Genomic DNA, 14,500 nt, shown 5'->3' with positions numbered 1-14,500 from the left:
CCCCTGTAGGTAAACTTGTGCCACCTTGTATTAAAAAGTATCTTTTCACTGCTCTTAATTTGATTAAGTAGCATATTATTCCTCTAGATTCCCAAAATACGGGGAATACTGTAGGGAAAATTAAAGATGTGCCCGAGAGGGCTGTTTCTGAAGTGCGGGCGAGTACTTCCCAGGTCTCGTCGGGAAGTGACTTGCTGCGAGAGAAGGTGGAGCTTGCTTTCAAGCTTCTGAGGGTAAGTAGTCGAATACTTCGAGTACTTTAGCATGGATCGAGTAGTATACTGATCTTGTTTTTTTTGCAGGAAGCACTGGGACGGGAGGGTGTCCAGGCCCAGGACGATACAGAGCTGAATGCTCTGAAAGAGAGGGTGAAGGCGCTCTCGTCCGAGAAGGTTGCTCTCCAGGGGAAGCTTAAAAAGCTCTCCCAATCCAAGAAAAGTTAGTCTTTAGCATATACTATGCGTTCGACAAGTTGGTCTGCTTGGTGTTTATAAGATTTTCTTTCAATCGAGTACACAGCTTGTTCAAAATCTTTAAAAATTTAGGAAAGCTTGGTACTGGATCTAAAGATTCTTATGTACCGAAACACAGATGAGATCGAAAAGCTCAAGAAGATCAAGGCAGATTCAGACCAAGAGATGGAAGGGGCCTTGAAGCAGCTGAAGGAACTATCCGAGTCCCGAGACTCGATGCAGGGAGAACTTGTCACGTTGCGGGAAGTTAGGGATGCTGCTCAGGAAATAGCCGAGGCTATGGAGATCCCGGAAGGGAATGAAGGCGAACCGCTCTCGCTAGCTAAGAAACTTCGTAAAGTACCCGAGGCCTTTGAAAGGTATGTCTCCACAACCACCTGTCAGTACGTGGGTCATGTACTCGGGTTGGTGAAATATTACTGGCCAACCACTCGTCTGGACGCACTTGGGAAAGGGGCCAAAGCTGACTGTATGGATGAACAATTCCGTCAGTATATGGAAGAAACTTCCGTGGTGGCCAACCAGATTTTGGAGTCCCTGAACAAGCCTGAGTCTCCTTGAACTTTTATTTGTAATTTGAGTTGGCATGTGGGCCGGAAGTACTTTTGAACAAATATTGAATATTTGTGTAATGTCAAGTACTTATTTTATGTTAGGATTGTGGAATCCTTTGATGTGTCGAGTAGTTGTACTCGCAAGTCCTGAGTGTTGGCAGCATTGCGCCTACTTAGTTATAATAGTAGATACTAGAATTGTATCCGTATGTGCCTCGGGGGGGGGGGCAAAGTATTCTCGAATAGGATCGAGTTTGTATGGTTCTTGAATCAGAACTCTAGTGCTGACCGGTTAGGATTGAATCCCGCAGGACTAACCAAGTGGGAAGAGCACTAAAAGAGTGTAAAATGCCGTAGCTTAGTGTAGATTTCCTTTTCCAAAGAAAATGTTTTGTTAGAGCGGAGCTCACATGGACTTTATTGTCCAACCGGGGGAAAACTCTTATCGAGTATTTAGGAAGGAGCGAAAGATGTCTCTTGATAGATAGGTGAACAAGAGGTTCTTGGCAACCTATTTTAGAGTATCAAAAACTTATTCGTACTCCTTGAGGGATTTTCATAGTTGACCCGTTAGGATAGACCTTGCTTGGTTACCCAGATAGTATACAACTGTTACGAAAATATTCCGGACTACTCGATATTATCAAGTAGTATGTCCTATACATGGGCTGGATTGATTTCTAAAATAGGACTGTTAGGATTGAACTCCGTCGAGTTAACCAAGACATGAATATTCTAGAAATATCCAAACTTACTCGAGCAGGGCGAGTAAGGTGTCCTACCCGAGGACAGGAGTAACTCTTAGGGCAAGTCTGTTAGTTATGAACTCCGTCGAGTTGCCCAAGCTGAAAATGCCCAAGGAGTATCCACAACCTACTCGAGCCAGCGAGTAGGGTGTCCTAAATACGGACTGGAGTAATCCTTAAGACAGAACTGTTAGGTACGAACCCCGTCGGGTTGCTCAAGACGTAAATGTCGAAGGGATATCCACAACCTACTCGAGCCAGCGAGTAGGGTGTCCTTTAACCAAGGACTGGAGTAATCCTTAAGATAGAACTGTTAGGTACGAACCCCGTCGGGTTGCCCAAAACGTAAATGTCGAAAAGATATCCAAAACCTACTCGAGCCAGCGAGTAGGGTGTTCTTTAACCAAGGACTAGAGTAATCCTTAAGACAAAACTGTTAGGTACGAACCCCGTCGGGTTGCCCAAGACGTAAATGTCGAAAAGATATCCAAAACCTACTCGATAGCTGCCCTAATGCAGCTTTTCAGGGTAGTGCTTGAGATGGGGTATTTTGCCTTATGAGCTAGAGCCAAGTAGTCGATTTGCGGAGGAAATCAACTTTTATTTTGGATTTGTCGAGATTACAATAGTTGTAAAATGACAGACTCTGACTTTTAAGACCTACCCCTTGCCCGTTAGACGTGAGCAATGGTTTACATAATTGAATAAAACTATTCGAAGGTAAAACTAGTCGATACATGGGTCGACTAGATTTTTGGTAATGTCTCCTTCAAGAGTGGTGCCCCAAGGGCCTTGCGGAGTGAGTCACACTAAAAGATCGTGTGGGAGCTCTTTGGGTGGATGAAGCACTTGCGTAGCAATACTTTATTGATCATGTTTCCACTTTGAGATGATTATCCTTGGTGCGGGGTGCGCGGTTTATCCTGAGGACGGGTACTGATGGTCGTCGGCTTGTACCTTTTGAAGGATGCAGAAGCCTTTGGTGGGATGCGGTAGTTGGAAGAAGGGCTATAAGCCTTGACTTCCTCGCGCTCCTTTCTCCTTGAAATTATGACATTGCGCGCGTCACGGCCAATGTTGATCACGTTGCGAAGGTCGCAGTTGGAGTAGTCATAGTTGTCGCCTTGCTGTTCCAACTGGCTATTGGCGAGACGCTAGCGCCTAAACGCCCTTTTCTAGTTCAGTAGGCGATGACGCACATAGAGATCTTCTGCTGTATGCTGCTCTTCCAGTTGCACAGTGACTGTCACTGCTGGAGGAGGTGCAGGCGGATCTTGCTTGATAGTAGCTTGGGCTTCTGTGATTGTAGAAGTAGTAGTTTCCATGTTGTCGAAAAGATACTCGTCGAAATCATCAGAGTTGTAGTCGTCGAGGTTGATACGCTCCGTGGAATCGCCCTCAAGTTCCGAGACTTCGGAGATGCGAACCATGAGGATTTCACGGCAAAGATCTTGAATCTCTTGGTCTTGTTTGCTGGAGGATGGATCTAGAGGAGCACTCTGCTGGAAGGGCAGATCCGTTGGCTGTGAGCCAGAGGTGTTGGGATCCTGTGTCTTCCTTAGGTGCACTGTCCGTCCTTGCGGCGTTGCATATATGACCAAGTTAGGAAGTGAGTCCTGATTGGACTTGGAGTTCTTAGCCGAGTTAGACTCGACTTGCTTGCTATACTGGATGAGGATATCCAGCTCGTTCTCTGAGTTGGAAGAGTACTCGGAATCGGAATCGGTTAGGCCACCGATTTTGGAGTATGTGTGCTTTGGGTGAGCGAGGAGCGGAATGCCCATCTCCACACGGAGGGCGTTCTCGTTCATCCAGTGTAGCCATGATTGAATGGGAGTCAGCCCTTCAGGCTCCTTGATCCATGGTTTGTCGAAAATTGACTCACTGGATTGATCTGGAGCTTTGGCATTTTCCTTTTTGAGTTTGGCCAGTTCCCAAAGAGCGTCAGCATGTTCGGGTGGATTGGCCATAGCGTCCGTGAACAAGTCGATGTTGTCAGACCAGTCTTTGTGGTCGTCGAATGGTTTGGAGTTGTCAAGACCGTTCATGAATTGATCAAAGTCCTGATCGAACGGGGACTCAGCTGGTTCAGGAGTCCGAATGTGAGCAGGTTTCGGTGAAGGGCTCTGAGGTATCATGGAGATAGACGGTCCCATCTGGACAAGCCGGGGGTTTGTCTCACCAGATCCCCCGCAGATTCCTCCTCCCGATTTCTGCTCCTTGTTTTGCAGGGTGCTTTCAGCTATCTTAATATAGTCGATGAGCTTAGAATTCACTCGATCGATCCCTGAGAGTATATCGCCCGACCTTTTCTGTGGTGGGTTCAACATGTCTGGGTCCTGCTGTGGTGTGGATGAGCCAAGAGCAGTTTCTGCGAGTTTGATGCAGCCCTCTATCGATCGTGAAACTCGATTTACTCCGCCGAGAAGTTCTGAGTTTTTGATCTTGGGGCGTTTGATCTTCTTGAGGTGAGTCAAGTATTTTCCAAGGGTTTTGGAAAAGTGGGGTTTTTCGGAGTCAGAGTTTGTGTCGAACTCGTCTGAACCAAGAGTTCGAGTTGGAGTTGACACGTTTTCTGGGTTGTCCGAGTCGAGTTCGGGTAGAACTCTTTTTTCGTCGAGATCCGCAGATTCGCGGATGTCGGCGAGTTGGGTGAGGGTATTCGGTTTAGACGAGTTAGGCGCGACAAGGTGGCCGGAGAAGCCGCCCGATCCGTCAGCCGTGCATGCCCAGGAACCGAAAACAAGAGTTGTGCCCTCGGGCACGTTGTGGGCGTGGCTTGATCCGGACATCGAATTCGCCAATGAACTCGCCGAATCCCCTACCTGGCGCGCCAGCTGTCGGTGTTTAACGCCAAGCCTCCTCAGGGATACCCTTAGCAGTAATGTTTGTAGGTAGGGATCGACTGCTCTGGAACTCGATGGTACAAGGAACACAAAGATTTAGATAGGTTCGGGCCGCGAGTTTGCGTAATACCCTACGTTTTGTGTGGTTTGTATTGTCTTAGGTGTTGATGATTGTTTGGAGGGGGTCCCTGCCCGTCCTTATATATTCGGGGGGACAGGGTTACATGGAAAGTCCTAGTCGAGTACAGTTGGAGACCTACTACAACACAATCGGGTAGTTTTCTTTGTACTGCAGCTAGTTCTACATCTATTCGGGTAGTTACAAAAGAAGTAAGGTGCATCCATGAGCTATTCCTTACTCTAGAACATTTTATGCCTATAAGCAGTCCCGCTGCCCCGGGTCTGACACGCGCCCCCGGCCTGCTCCGCCGCCGAGAGGCCGCGAGCCAGGCCGGCAGGCCCCTGCGCAGCTGCGCCAACGACACCTGCAGCTCGCCCGGCGGCAAACTCCGCCCCTGTTGGTGCCTGGGCCAGATCTAGAGGAAGGGAAGAAGAAGGGAGTGAGGAAGAGGGAGGAGAGGCGACCGAGGATAGTGGTTGATTGGGGATAAGGACTCGGAATATAAAAGGAGAGATAGAGAGGAGCACGGGGAGCTGCACTTTAGTACCGGGTAAAAGCTAACCCGGTACTAAAAGATCAGCCTTTTGTACCGGATGAAGCCTCGATCCGGTATTAAAGAAGGCCAGATTTATTTGTACCGGCTCTGAATACCAACCGGTACTAATATGTCACTTTTAGTACCGGATGATTCCACCACCCGGTATTAAAAGGGATCACGGAGTGCGCTGGGGATCTATCCTTTTGACCCGGTACTAAATGTGCACGTTAGTACCGGCTTAATTTGCAGCCGGTACTAACGCCAGGGACGAATGACACATTTTCTAGTAGTGAATAGTTTACCTATTGTTTAGTGTCTACTGTTTTAGGCTAACATGCATTGTTCTAAACAAAATCTAAGCAATTTGGATGCCACCAGGAAAAGCAATTTCCATTTGTAATCTAAGCAATTTCCTGGGTCGGACTAGCAATAATCAACACAGCAAACTTTTGACTAGGCTCGGTTTGAAATGGAGTTTTTCCATAGGAATCTCATAGAAAGCTCATTCGTATAGTTTGCTTACGTCACATATCGTTTGGAACAGAGGAACACGGCTGCCCATTCCTCTAGAAAACGCAGGAAATGAAATATCCACGCCGATCCGATGTTTTCGCGGAAATCCGAGGCAAATCTGTGCGCGCAAGCCAGAAGAGAGAGCGAGACAGAGAGAGTAGATGTCGAGATTGAGCCACGGGTGTCGGAGGCTTGGAGCTGCCGCACCGCCGATCTCAAGCACCTTTCTCCTTCGACCCGATCGAGCCCCCAACGAACTGCAGCCTATAGCATGCCCTCCTCTTTTCCTTATACTTACGGGGATCACAGGAGAGATGGAATCATGGTTTTAAATAGTGGATTATGACAAATAGTAGCGAGGATAAGAGGCTATAGCGGAGGCTATAGCTATAGCAGGCTATGGCAAAAAGTAGTTTACTACTAAATTATAAAAATACAAGTAATAGATGAACAAAAACACAGTAATTAGTGAATTTCATAAACATAAATATGTTTCTAGGGCTAGGAGAACATTACTTAAGTTGACAATACAATAAAATTCATACAATCAAATATTCATAGCTGTCATAGCAACACAAATACAAATAACATAACGGGGATCCTGATCTAGAAAGGCTATAGCGAGGATATAGCGGAGCTATAGTCCGCTATTTAAAATTATGGATGGAATCGAGATTTATTGGTGCAAAGCAGAGAGAATACCATCTGGAGAAGAACCGATGGAAAGAAGGATGGGTAACGGACTATCAATGCATCGACAGGTAACCTATGTGACAGTGCACAGTGCAGTAATAATGAGATGGACTCATGCACCTACCCATGCTTCAGCATATTTTGTTTGTACAGTGTTGGTACTGAGAGTTTAGCAATTAAGATTGTTTTAATGTGAAACCACTATCCCAAAAGTGTTTAGCAAACTATAGCCTTTCCTATCAAGAAACTATTCTATGAAAATAAAGACATACAAGAATTGCTAGTATGAAATGCGGAAACGTAAAGAGCGGGATAGAAGGAAGCAAACTCTCGACGCGGGTGTTCATCATGTGGTTCGGTTAGCCACAAAGACACCCCTGTAGCGAAGATGACCTTTCATGCCATATTTCAATATAATGTTTTGGCGATTGATGACACACACAACACTTGGACTAATATATGTGTTAAGATGATCATTATCAGGCTTATATGTCCAAGGGATGAAAAGATACAAAACCCCGAAGAAATCAGGTCGAAAGGACCAAGACAGAGGTAATTTGCACTCACCGGTTAAACCGACGTGAGGCAAATTACATACACCGGTGCAATGAGTTCAGAGAAGACTTAGTCAGCAGAGTGCACCGGATGAATCGATGATGGGAAAAATGAATACGTCGGTGCAATGGATCCAGAAGCTAAGGCAAGGTCTATACACCGGATGAACCGACGATTGGATCTTGGTGAACGTTGGTGCAGTTGTCCAGAGAGTTGGTTTTTCAGAGTTCACAGGACAACTACACTCACCGGTTAAACCGACGCAGCATCGGTTAATTGCCCGTACAAGTAACGGCTAGTATTTCAGTCGGGCAGATTACATTCACCGGTTGAACCGACGATGGCTATTGGGGGAGCATCGGATTAACCGGCGTTACGTACTTTTCAGGCAGCTTTTCTCCAATGGCTATATTTGCTTGTGCTGCCTATATATACCCCCATGGCCGGTTGTCACACATGGTTGGAAGCCTCAAGAGCTGAAGAAAGTGCTGCCCAAGCAAAGATCCATCACCAACCATCCTAGAAGTGCTTATTGTCATATCTAGCTTGTGAGAAGCTTTGAGAAAGTGCTTTGTGCACATGTATAGGCTTAGTTCTTGAGAGAGCTAGCTTAAAAGAAGTCTAGCTGAGGCAAGCAAAGCATTCCCATCGACGACCCTCCGACTTGGTGTTGAGTGGTGCCGACACTTTGTACGGGGGAAGAGGAGACCCCCTCCTTGGTGGAGAAGCTCCGTAGTGGATTTCGGCCGGGTGACCGAGAGAGACGGTGGCGGTGCACGAGACTCGGTGTCTTGTGGGCACTTGCCTTTGCTTGCCGGTGCGCCTTGTTGGCCTAGTGCAAGACGGTGATCGGAAGAGCCTCGGTGTCCCGTGGACGTAGGCGTTTGAGCTGAACCACGTTACATGACCGTGTCTACTCGAGAGTTTGCATCCCTCTTGCACTTACCTCTTTACTTACCGTATTACGTTTTCGCACTTACTCTATCTTGCGTGTCTTTACTTTCCTAGTTAGTTTGATTAGGATTGGCTATAGGTTGCAAGTCTTTTGGGGTAAGTAGAGAGTAGCATAAATAAATCTTATTCATAACTAGCATGTGTAGGACGTGTTAGGTTTATCTTATGCAAGTAAATTGAGCCCTAGGTTAGAAAGCGAATTAGCAACCCTATTCACCCCCTCCCCCTCTAGGGTCGGACACCCCGTCGATCCTTACAACCCCTACATCCACGTTGTTGAAGCACTCACTAAGAGTAACGCTTCTCGGCAATCAAGTCTCTTCCGTGGACTCAACCACGGTCACCTTGATCCCGTTTTCCACTAAGGAGTTTGTCCATGAAGGAAGGGGGTCTCCACGTCCCCCGTACAAGGATGTCGTCGCCGCTCCACACCAAGTCAGAGGGTCGATGACATGCCGGCGAGCCACCAATGCTCAAAGGGGCCGGTGTACCGAGATCTTCTTGTTGATTCACTCAAGAACCAGCCACAAGGCACAACACCTTGCTTGCTCACTCACTAAAGAGCTAATCTAGCACTTACACTCTCAAAGCTAGTGCTAAACCTAAGGATTTGATCAATATGCACTTGGGTAGGCTTGGAGGGTTTCCTGGGTGTGTATGAGACTTGTAGTAACCCCAGCAATCTTCAAATGACCGGGGGAACCCATATATATAGGCCACCAAGTGGAGAGAGCCGTTGGGAGCCGTTACCCAACTTTTCTACGTGGCGTCAGATAGACCGACGGTAGGGCAGCGGTTCATCCGGTCACACTGCGCCCTGAGATAGCCGTTGGGTCTTCTGACAGCTGACGTAGGTGTCACCGGATAAACCTATCCTGGGCCGTTAGTTTATCCGGTGGGCGTCGGATTATCCGGTACTGAAGAAATCTTCAGCTGTGGCCTGACGTCATTACTCCGACGCTTTACACCGGTGCCTGTCGGATCATCCGGTGCTAAAGTCTTTGCTTCAGGGCGCTTGACATGCTCTCTGGTACATCTTCCGGTGATTGCTCCGACGCTCCATCTTGGCACCGTCGGATCATCCGGTGCCACTGGATTTTCTCCACGTGACCTCCCACCAGTGCAGCAAATGGCACCGATCCATAGGCGTCAGTTTATCCGGTGCCAACCGGATAGACCGGTGCCTCTGCATCGGATCATCCGGTGCCACTGGTTTCTGCAGAACTCGTCCATTTCAATCCTTCTTGAGTTCTTTCTTCGTGTTTTGTTTTGCTTGGCCTTTTTGCTTCATCCCTGGGATCTAAAATTATTCACTTGACAAACTCATTAGTCCCATTGATTGCGTTGTTACTCAATCACCAAAATCACAAAATAATGGCCTAATGGGGCCATTTTCCTTACAATCTCCCCCTTTTTGGTGATTGATGACAACACAATCAAAGCAAGTATAAATTTTGCAAAAATTGAAAAATTGAACTACTTACACTTACTTGGATGCTTACCATCATCCAATGTTGACTTGGCCTCCCCCTAAATCCATCATCCCCCTTTGTTTCTCCCCATATTTGCTACTTCCCCTATTGTCAAAGCCGCTTGCAAACTTCTCCTCCTTTGATGACCTTGCTTTGATCCAAACTTCTCCCCCTTTGGAATCAAATCACCTAAAAAGGCCTTGCACACACAATATAGCTCAAAGTGAAAAGTTAGTATTCTAGGGGGTTAGTTCCATGAAACATGATTCGAGTGTATGATATCAATAAAGATACCAATTAAGCAATTACTAAGGTGGATCACAAAGTCACGAAACTAGCATTACATGAGCTAAGCTTTCTACAAAGTGTGTGCACAAAATGATAATGTGAAAATCATGTGCACAACTAGACATTGAATGAGAAAGCTTAGATCATATCATGCACGGAGGTAGCCCTAAAATAACAAATAATTGACAAGAATACCAATTGAATGAGTTATAGACCATGCATACCTCCGGAGATTGTAGTTACCTTGCATGTAGCAAATTGAAAATCTTGAAGTGAAGAACACTTGGTACACCAAGGTGAGCAAATATATGAGCACATAGCCTATGAACTTAGATATGAAAATTTAAGTTCAATAGAGTATGGCTCAATATACATGAAAGCACACTACTTTATCTAATCACTCTTGTAGAGTAGTTAATTCACATTGAAAATTAATAACATTCTCTTAGAGTGTTAACTCCGGAAAGAGACTACAAAAGATAAAACTTGAAAACATGTTAGTCTCCAAAATCACAAATCGTAGGATAAACTCCTCCTAAATATGTGCATTTTGTGTTTGAATCACCAATCAAATGTATGCACATTGTTTATGACAATAATGGGAAGTTTACCCTATAGTTTGTGCTCATGGTACACAAATAAAATACATACCTCATGAAGTCAATGTACCATGAAGGGTAACCTTGTGTAGCTTTCTACACACTTATCAAATCATGTAGGTTGCTCATGGATTAGATCATGACACAAGCAACCCACCATATATATCATTAGGCGATGCAATGCAAACAACCTTGCAAGGGAAATGGAGCTACATGATGATTGAATTGAATTCTAGATACCATTACCTTATGGGGGACTTGGACAACAAATGTCCAAGATGTGAGCTTGGCTTTTATAGCTTGAATCCTTCATCTTCTTGTTAGCCAAGCCTCCAAATCCCCCAAAGCCATATTTGGGCTTTGAAGTCTCCTTTCGAACCCACACCATTTGAGGCCCCTTCAAATTGGTGATGACATCTTTGGGCACTCAAATGGGGTGATTCCAACTCCTTTCTTGCTTCCCAACCTTATGAGCAACTACTTTGCCATTGGTTTTCTTCTTGATTATATAGGAGGTGCTATTGCTTTTGTTTCTCCAGTTGGGCTTGGTGCAGATGAGAGAACTCTTGATTGTGAGTTTCTTCTTGTTCTTCTCATCCGAAATCTTCTTCTTTGGTTGAGAGCACTTGTTGGGCTTGTGGCCTTTTTTATGGCACTTTGAGCAAGTCACGGTGGACCCCTTCTCAAGCTTCTTTACCATGTCTTCATGGTTATCTTGAGAAGGTTGGACATTGCTCTCTATGCGCTTGCCCTTCAATCTAGCCAAGTCCTTCATGAGCCTTTCTTCCTCTTGCTTGAGCTCATCATTTTTCTTGGCAATGAGGTCATCACATGATTCTACAAAAATATCCTCATGACATTTTTTATTACAAGAGTTAGAGGTTTCCAAAGAGTCATTAATTTTTGTAATACTCTCAATTTTTAATTTGAGCTCTTCATGCTCCTTGCCAAACAATTAGAATTTGCGCAACAAATCATCATAATTTGTGGCAAGAGTAGCATTAAGATCATTGAGTGCATTACATTTTTTAGATTGTTTTTTTATTACTCTTTGGTGCTCATGTACTAGGTTAAGAAGTTCATCATATGAAGGAGAGTCGGAGTCATCATCACTTACATCGCTTTCCATACCTTGGGCCACAAGCCAAGTTTTTGATGATGATCCCATATTAGTGCGGGTGGTGAATTTCTTGTTTGATTCATCACTTGAGCTTGCGCTTAATTCTTCACCACCACTACCCATTCACCAAAAATGGCAAATGATTTATGTTTGGGCTTCTTCTCCTTCTTTTGTTGCTTCTTCTTGAACCTCTTCTCAACCTTCATAAGTTGATGGTGATGCCCATCCTTGAGAAAGACCATATACCCCATTGAGTTAATTTCCTTCAAGTATTTGTTCATCTTCTTGACTTGCTTGTAGAGGTTGGGGTCCATCGGCTCTTTTTTATCATTCGAGGAGCTTTGGCATGCCTCCACTTCTTCCTCTTCACTTGAGCTATCTTTGATGGTCATCTTTTTCAACTTCTTGACTTGCTTGCATGCAAGTGCGCTATGTGTTGGTGAAGAAGGTGACGCTCTTGGCTTGATGTCATGGCGTAGCTCGTGGGCGATCACCTTGTTGAGGACTTGATTTGGTGTCAATGTGTCAATTTCCTTCTCATAAAGAATTGTGATCACCAAATCGTAGTCCGGCCTTCGTAGAGAGTGAAGGATCTTGCGAATGAGCTCCATATCATCAATTTTCTTCACACCTAAAGAATTGATCTCATTCACAAGAATATTTAACCGTGAGTACATAGATTCGGCATTCTTATCATCAAGTTGCTTAAAACTATTAAGTTTATCTATGAAAATATTATATTTTCATTTGCAACATCTTTAGTGCCCTCATGATTCTCACAAATAGTTTTCCATAAATCCTTAGCACTTTCACAAGCAAACAAACAGTTAAACACGGTGTCACCAAGAGAGCTTAAAATAACACATTTTACAATAGCATCATATTGTCTCTCTTGTTAACTATTGCTCTTCACTCGTTCAATAGTTACTCTCCAAACATTTAGGCCCTTTGCTTGGAGGAGAGATTGCATCAAAATCTTCCATCGTTGAAAGTCCGTGCCATCGAAACATGGAGGAGGTCCTAATGAATCCATCCCTTCCCAAAAAAGCTAACTCACTGGGCGGTGAAGCCTAACCGATCAAATGAGCTGGTAAACACAAATTGCTAATGAAATTGGCTTTATTTGTGAGAGAAGTGAGTCCCAGCTCTGATACCAATTGAAAGACCGGATCGGGTGCTCTAACCTAAAAGGAGGGAGTGAATTAGGCAATTTAAAACTTTAACATATGGCTCCAACTAAATTACACAATATTAAACTAAAACATGATATCTATATGTGCAACTAAGATTGTTCTAGTGTGAAATCCCTATCCCAAAAGAGTTTAGCAACCTATAGCATTTTCTATCAAGAAACTACTCTATGAAAGTAAAGGCATACAAGAATTGCTAGTATGAAATACGGAAACGTAAAGAGCGGGATAGGAGAAAGCAAACTATCGACGCGGGTGTTTATCCCGTGGTTCGGTTAGCCACAAAAACACCCCTACATCCACGTTGTTGAAGCACTCACTAAAAGTACCGCTTCTCGGCAATCAAGTCTCTTCTGTGGACTCAACCACGGTCACCTTGATCCCGTTTTCAACTAAGGAGCTTGTCCACGAAGGAAGGGGGTCTCCACGTCCCCCGTACAAGGATGTCATCGCCGCTCCACACCAAGTCGGAGGGTCGATGACGTGCCGGCGAGCCACCAATGCTCCAAGGGGCCGGCGCACCGAGATCTTCTTGTTGGTTCACTTAAGAACCAGCCACAAGGCACAACACCTTACTTGCTCACTCACTCAAGAGCTAATCTAGCACTTACACTCTCAAAGCTAGTGTTAAACCTAAGGATTTGATCAATATGCACTTGGGTACGCTTGGAGGGTTTCCTGGGTGTGTATGAGACTTGTAGTAACTCCAGCAATCTTCAAATGACCGGAGGAACCCATATATATAGGCCACCAAGTGGAGAGAGAGCCGTTGGGAGCCGTTACCCAACTTTTCTGCGTGGCGTCGGATAGACCGACGGTAGGACACCGGTTCATCCGGTCACACTGCGCCTTGAGATAGCCGTTGGGTCTTCTGACAGCTGACGTAGGTGTCACCGGATAAACTGATCATGGGCCGTCGGTTTATCTGGTGGGCGTCAGATTATCCGGTGCTGAAGGAATCTTCAGCTGTGGCCTGACGTCATTACTCCGACGCTTTACACCGGTGCCCGTCGGATCATCTGGTGCTGAAAACTTTGCTTCAGCGCGCTTGACATGCTCTCTGGTACATCCTCCGGTGATTGCTCCGACACTCCATTTTGGCACCGTCGGATCATTCGGTGCCACTGGGTCTTCTCCACGTGGCCTCCCACCTGTGCAGCAAATTGCACCGACGCTTATGCGTCGGTTTATCCAGTGCCAACCGGATAGACCGGTACCTCTGCATCGGATCATCCAGTGCCACTGGTTTCTGTAGAACCCGTCCATTTCAATCCTTCTTGAGTTCTTTCTTCGTGTTTTGTTTTGCTTGGCCTTTTTGCTTCATCCCTGGGATCTAAAATTATTCACTTGACAAACTCATTAGTACCATTGATTGCGTTGTTACTCAATCACCAAAATCACAAAACAATGGCCTAATAGGGCTATTTTTCTTACAGGTTTGACCCTCCCAGAGTTTTGGAATGACTTATAATTTGAAACGGAGGGAGAACTAACATACCGTGCGAGTAATTTAAACATTATAAATGCAAATGAACAGTTAGCACACAGAACTACTAATACTTATACGAAATAAATAATCCGAGGCAAATGGTAATAGAAACACAAATTTATTATTGAGTTTGCATCAAGCATGTGGATGCATTACAACACCTATTCTTTGCAACAGCACTGAGATGGATCCACACCTTCTGTTCTGCACTCTTCTTTTTTTTTGCGAAACCTTCTGTTCTGCACTCGCAACCTTCTCTGTGCTTGCCCTTGTGTACACAATGGTTGCCGCAGCCCTTAAGATCGCACTGTCGGTAAGTGTAGCAAGTAACCGTTGATAATGGTGGTGG

Source organism: Panicum virgatum, chromosome 8N, assembly GCF_016808335.1.
Source record: "Panicum virgatum strain AP13 chromosome 8N, P.virgatum_v5, whole genome shotgun sequence".
Taxonomy (NCBI): Eukaryota; Viridiplantae; Streptophyta; class Magnoliopsida; order Poales; family Poaceae; genus Panicum; species Panicum virgatum.
Note: the sequence above shows the minus strand (reverse complement) of the source record.